The following is a 7522-nucleotide window of genomic DNA, read 5'->3' on the forward strand; positions in this document are numbered from 1 at the left end:
AGTTAGTAAAAGTACTACAATACCAGGAAGGAAGATCGGGTTGTTGATGTTTGTCTGCACAGCGTGCGTGAACGCACTGATGACGTATCTTATCTGCGCAGAGGTATGCAAATACATATGTTGACAGGCAGGAAGGAAAGTCAATCAAAATTGATTGGACGAGCATTTCTTGGTCCTAAGCCTTCTACAGAATATATAAATACAGACGTTTTGATTGGACGAGCATTTCTTGGTCCTACACCTTCCACAGAATATATAAATACAGATAAATACATTTAGACCACTTAACTTAATGATTGTTATTGGGATGTGAAGAGACTTTCAACCAACATAACAAAAAATGTTTCTGAAGACAATCACCTATTGCACCTTGAAGTATCAACAGCCAAAGTCATTACAGCCCCTTAAAACGCTATGTAGAATTTGGGACAACACAGGCACTGCTGTTGTTGAAGTGCATTGTCATGCTACAAAAAGAATAACTTCTACTTGTTTTCTTTAAAAGAAAGAAACAAAAATCAAAGTTACAAAGGAAGTGAATGTGGCCAATTTAGAAGCTGACCTTTTTCACATTTCCGGGTTTCTCAGCAGCGGAAGTCGTCATAGTTGGGTTAACTTGAATGGCAGTGAATGGGAGAGTACCACAAATATATTTTTTGCATTCCCATTTGCTCAAATAGCAAAAGAAAAACTCCACGATAGTGTTTTCATCACTTTCAATAAAAGGAAAAAAATTGAGATAGACTGATAACGGCTGTCAGAAGAGAGAACAATGTCAAATTTACTGTCCCTCCCATAGATGTTGCATTAGAAACACCCCTCGCATTAGCGTTAACTGTTTTTTTTTTTGTAATTTGATGCAAAGGTGATATAATACAAAGAATAGTGTTATAAATGTACATACATTTAAAAAAAATACAAATATGAAAAACTTTCGAGGATTTACGATGCTGATGACAGTCTTGTGAAAAGGGTCCATTAGCTGATCTACATTCTCTTCATTAGTGAAAGTCAAGATTCACTTGCACAATTCATGGCAAATTTACAAAAAGTCTATTCGAAATGTGAAGAAAATATGCTTGACAGTTTATGACAACTAGATCCACCATTTTGCATTGAATGACTTATACAATGAACAAATGACGATGTTGTTTTGAGGGGTAAGACTATTGTACAGAGAACTATATAATAGATTTTGAGCAACATAACAATAACAACCGATAATGTAGGAAACCGCAGACAAATGTACATAATCAGTTGCATGAATGTACCAAAGCAAATCACAACTTGTTCAAAAGAAAGAGAAACTGCTTTTATGATGTGCACAAGTGACTAGATGATATGGAGGTTGAACAAGTAGTTTTGAGAATTTCATTTCTGATTTGAGAAATGCACCAAAGCGACTGAGAAAAACTGTAACTGATGTACTTTCAGGAGAGGCCATCTTTTTCCACTAAGTTGCTTTTACAGCATGCACATTATAAAAGCTCCTGAAAGCTAAATTAGATTCCATTTAGACTTTTTCTGTTGTTTTCTGTTCAAATAGCACATTAATGACTTGCTTTTAGGGCTGCAACACAACATGGAGTCATTTAGACATAAGACACACACTGTTTGTTCTCTGAGTCATACAGTATATGCTCCACACAGAGGCCTAATCCAAGTATACTGCAGGGGACTGTCAGTCTGTCCGGTTTGACACTTTAATTCTCACATTGTAACCTTTTGGAATGAATAACCTGTCAGACATTTGAGTACAGCCTATAAAACGGATCAGTATCATAATGGCAGTTGCATTTAATTTTGGCTTTTGATTGGCCCTTTAGTTTACCATTCATATGATGTTCTGCAACATGTTGGTCTAAATCCCTTTATACCTGAGAAGTAATTTATGTCAGTTAGACTCTTTAAGTAGAGATATCTGACACACAGTTTCACCATTCATTTGCAGAACATTCGTATTATAGTGCCACTTATTGGCGTGTTAAAGGGTGCTTTAAACCACCTCATATTAACATGCCAACACTAATAATGTACAGTGGGCGCTCATCTGCAAAACAGAAAGGAGAAATAATGGCTCTGGGTGCTCTGTTCTGAAGACACTACACCTTGTTGCCTGCGGGAACAGATACACGGGGTAGGCAATTAAAGTTTGAATTACATGCTCGCATCATACCACATGAGTCTGCACTCAAAGAGTCATGCTCACTTTTATGATCGGTCATCACTGCTTGGTAACGTCTTGCCTCTATTTTCAGATGCCTCTCAGCAGGACTGTGAAAATGGGAAAGTTTTTCATTTGTCAAAGAACTTAAATTAATGTTTTGGCATCTCTTTGCTGTTCAATTTCCACTGCATACACTGCCAGTTACAGTAAAGCACAAACTAACTCCGTGAGCTTAGCTCGCTAAGATGTGTTGCTGTTCTTTGATATATAGCAGGATGTCAATACAGGTAAGTGACGTGTAGTCCAGGGTTTTTCAATTTTTAAATACCAAGGAAGCCACAAATATTATGAGCCTCTTACATGGGACCAGGCGGAGGGTGAACCAACTCCAGGGTAAGGCTAAAAGCAGCCAAATGTATTAAACATCATAAACCCGTCTTTTTAGGCAGCAACCAGACATGGGTGTCATGTAGGCTAATAAAATATGTTTAATGGGACTGAATTTGTATTTAACGTTATTACAATTTAATAACAACATTAGAAATTGATAATTGGGCTATATAACGTTTCCTTTCCACGGTTATTCAAACGATACGAGCCTGTTTAAATGTTGAGGGAAAAACACCAGTGTGAAGGGATGTGTTAACGATGTGAGTGAGTGCAGGTACAACGGCAGGAGAAATGGCGTGAAGGAGATGAGATGGAATAGGATCAAACGGACAAGTAGGATGATTGGAAAGGATGAGTTTAGAGACTTCTGCCTCAGAGAGTGGAGAGAAGGATGAAAACGAGTGTATGTTTGCGGGTAAGATGTGTTTGACAGTTTGGTGTTGTGTGTAAATAAGGTCCAGTTGGTTGCCTGATTTGTGAGTAGCCGTAGTTAACACTCGCTTGAGATCAAAAGAGGCAACTAACTTAACTAAGTGATTGTGATCTATCACAAGTTTAAGCACTCTCAAAAAAAAAACTATCGTTATAATCACTGAAGCTGTATACACTGTGTGAAATGAATCTCTTACTTACATTGTACATGCATCTGCGCTTTGTTGTTTATGATGAGATAATTCGCGGAATTCAGTCAGAGAACGAGCGTGCACTCAAAACTGATGAGTTTCAGCGATGATTCATTTGAACGCCTCTGATTGGCCATTGCATTCCTAAGCTCAACAGAATTGTGTGTGATTGGTTAAAATGTGCAACACTTTAAAAACGCCTAAAATGAAATACGGTGCAGCATGAGCAGATCTTAATTTGATGCCACAATCGACACTGTCTGTTCATTTTCACTTTGTTAGCAACAGACGTAATAGATTTAATTAGTTTTTTGCCCCAAGTCCCCATGGCCAGGGGAAGGCTAAGCACGCTCCGCCTATGGACCACAGCTATGTACTTTCATATACAGACCCAAAAGTATGAGTGATGAAGACATCACTCGTTATTTATAATATTTCTGTGAATTATAGAAATTATAAATAATTTTATAATATATACACATTTAAATATATTATAATTGTCACAGTTATTGTTCAGTGTCACGAACTCCATTCTGTACCTTGCCATTCACTCAGGACTCCATTTCCCATAATCCTTTGCCCGGACTCATGAGCACTAGTTATCAGTTCACAGCTGCCTCACATTAGTAGGACTACAAGAATAGCACACACACTCTCTGTCTTCGCTGGTGATTTAATATTTGTATGTTTTCCTAGTTTCCCGTGAGTTCCTCGTTTTCCAAGTTTCCTACATTTGCCTTGTCTTATGCCGAGTTCACACTGCACGATTTTAGCCCGATTTTTCACTCGCCGACAGGTTTTGCGAAAGCGCCGACAAATGCCCGAAATCGGAGGCATATCGGTGCTCGTTCACGCGAGTGACAATCATGCAGTGTGAATTATCAAAGACGCGATCTGAGGGAATTGGCGACACGTCGCCGACGCCCGCAAAATATTTGGCATGCTAAATATCTGGAGCTGTCGGCGATTCACAATCACGCTGTGTGCAATGATTTCTGACTGAAAACTACATCGGCAATGACCTACAGCCAATGAGAGACCAAGATACAGGGCAGAGGGAAGTTCGGGGAGGAGTTATAGACCAGAATATCAGTATTTTAATAGATATATGAACAATTATATCATACAGAAACAAGCACAAACATTTGCTTGACCAGCCACAACATCAGCATAACAGTTACTGCAAAATTATTTACCTCCAACTCTCTTTGCAGAACACCCAATCCCTGTTCCCTGCATCTCCCTCCTGCATAATCAGTTTTTCTTTTTCTCCTTGTAGCTGAAAATCAGCTCACAGACAATTTGCGGCCTATATATATATTTTTTAATAATTCCAGTCTTGCTCGAGAACTCCGATCTGACGCACGCGGGTTCTCGCGCTATTTCCTTATCACTTCTCGCGTGTGTTTTGTTGTGAAACGTAGTTTGCAGACCAGACAGAGCTGTCGGCGATTCTTCCTATTGTGAAGTCATGCAATGTGAAACCCCCTGTCGCCGATCCATCGTGCAATGTGAACACAGCAGCAACTGAATGCTACCCCAGATAGTCACGCAGTGTGAAAACAACGGCAATCCGACGAGTTTGAAAATCATGCAGTGTGAACTCGGCATTAGTGTTTTGATCGTGGACCGTTTCCTTGACTCTGATTTTTTGCTACCTGCCTTTACCTTCACCTGTTCCATGGATTACTCTTTTGCCATTGCCTTGGATGTGATTGTTTGCTGATGTTTGACCCTGCCTGTTTTGACCACGCTCTTCTAATAAAGCCTGCAATTGGATCCCCACTTCGTTGTCACCTCCCTCGTTACAGTCAGTTAATTAGTTTCTTTAGTTCCTGTCTGCCTTGGTTTAAGTTTCCCGCCTGTTATCATGGTTCCTGATTTGATTAGTTCTTGAGTTCAGCTGTGTGTCATTAATTTACCTTGGTTGTATCATATTTAAGTCCTTCCTTTTCCTGTGTGCTGGGTCCGGTCTTGCTTATGTTTGTGGTTTGTCTCCCGTCTATTCGGTTTACCAGTGTGTGTTGGATTATAGACTTTGTGTTAAAGGGTCATGAAACCCTAAAACACATTTTTTTGAGATGTTAACATATATATGTACAGGTTGCACATCAGTGAAAACAACAATAGCACTCATTATGTCTAGACCCAGCAGCCTTTCGGTCTACAACACTTTGTGACAATATTAATTAGTTTTTTATCCGAATATTATGTAATATCAACAATTTCCAGTATTATTTTTCATTAAAAATGGGTTTGTAAAGAAGGGAACAATATAACAAAAGTAATCTCAATCATTTAAGCATAAGCCTTTAGATCAAATAGTTTTTCAGATCATAAATTCAGTCAGGTGTGTTCAAACTTTTGACAGGTATTGTAAATGTTTATTAGGATCAGATGAAGATGTGTTGACTGTTATAGTTGCATGTGCAGTGATTGAGTTTGATTAAAAGCAAACTGTAAATTCTGGTTTATGATGTTTTATATAACCTTTTATGAGATGTTGGCATCCACAAATAGAGGTGAATAATGATGACAATATTTGAATCATTTTGACACCTGATTTAATGTGTATTTCTCTATTGTACAACTCTATTTGTTTTATGGATGACATTATTTGATTAGACAGCAGTAGAGAACCAATTAGCATGCATCAGTAATTCATTTTAGTAGGTTTGGACAGACTTTTAAATGGAATATGGGTTCAGTTTTATTATTTTGTGACACATTTAGATTTATTTGATCATCCACATTTACATTTAATCTCTGAAACCTTTCTGGCTGGAACAGAACAGATCATTTCTGTAATACTAGAGTAGTCTGTGGCCACAAAATATATTGTGATAAACTGCAGCAGTTTGATGGACATTTAATCCAGACGAGTCTAGTGTGAGAACATGACGTTATATTGAATTACCCACATCCGCAGTGGGCAAGATGCAATTAAGCTATGTAAAAAGAGAGAGCATGTGTGGTCTGTAGAGGAAGGTCAGGGGGGTGAGTGGTGTATCATTTCTAATCACTGCAATGGTGACACCATTTCAGACAATTGTAGCTCCAATTAGAACTGACAAATCAGCCATTATATTATAACAGCAGCCATTACTGTCGTTGTTTTTTTGATGTAAAGCAGTTAGTGTTTCGTATAAGTTCCAAAGCTAAAGTTCCTCTCATGTATGCGCTCAGGATAGAATGTCTTCAAGTTCTGTTGTTCGTTCAGGGCGCAGAGTATAAACGCTATTCAAAAATAGAATGATGTTTTGTCTTTTTGTGGAACAGATAATGAATTTCTTTTTGTGGGGAACAGAAATAGTGCTTCAAGGTCATTGTGACCTTTTTGCTCACAATTTTCTTCTATCACACTGAAGTTTTCCGGATAATTATGTAGTGTGACAACAATGCATTTCTCTCACATCAGCAAGCATTTAAAGTAAGCTTTTCATTTGAGAGAGTTCGCATCACCTAAAGCACAAAAAGCCGTGAAATGGATGAAAACATAAAACCCAGAGTTCATTAAATGCTTCCATTCTTAGTACCACTAACAGACACAATAATATTTCCAGACATATATATATATTGTGCATAGAATGTTGCATATTTAAATTCACAACTGCTCTCACAAAAGCCAAATGAGACATCTCATCTGTATGTTTTATAACTCAGAAAGTTAAACCAGGTTTTCAAAGGAGGCCCATGTGATGAGCACCTGCCAAATGAATTTCTCCCATCACCTGAAGGTTGTTTCTCTCACACTTGTTTATATTCAGTGCTGTAGGCTTTGTATGAAGTCATAAACCTGCACTTCTTTCTGCTGCCGAGATCATTGGCAGTAGCAGATGGGCCAATGTTTATGGCTTCATAAAAGCATTTCTATCGAGAACCGTCTCTCCTGGTGCAGTCACAGAGATGTGTGCCTCATGTTCTCATGTCCCTCATATAGTACAGCTAATGTTTTTTAAGCAGAGAATGAAAGTGAGATGAAGACATAAAGGTAGAGAAAATGTGTGTAGGTGTCTTCTTCTTCTTCTTGCCTTACTGCGGATCGCAGACTTATAAGTGCATTACCGCCACCTATCTCTCAAATGGACCATTGACACTCTATCTACAATCTCAATTAGGAGTGTCAATGGTCCACTTGAGAGATGGGTGGCGGTGAGAGATAAGACTCCTCACACGCCTGCTGTCGAGAACGTGCTCAGGAGGACGCGCCGCCGCTCAGGACAGTTCGAACAGTTCGGACGTTGCGTGAATCAGACGATATAAATAATGTTCAGTTTCTTGCACAGACCGATCGTTTTGTGTCTTTACACATCAATGTATCGTCACGAGCCGCAGGGTTTAA

Source organism: Sinocyclocheilus rhinocerous, unplaced genomic scaffold, assembly GCF_001515625.1.
Source record: "Sinocyclocheilus rhinocerous isolate Xijiao unplaced genomic scaffold, SAMN03320098_v1.1 scaffold289, whole genome shotgun sequence".
In the NCBI taxonomy this organism is placed as follows: Eukaryota; Metazoa; Chordata; class Actinopteri; order Cypriniformes; family Cyprinidae; genus Sinocyclocheilus; species Sinocyclocheilus rhinocerous.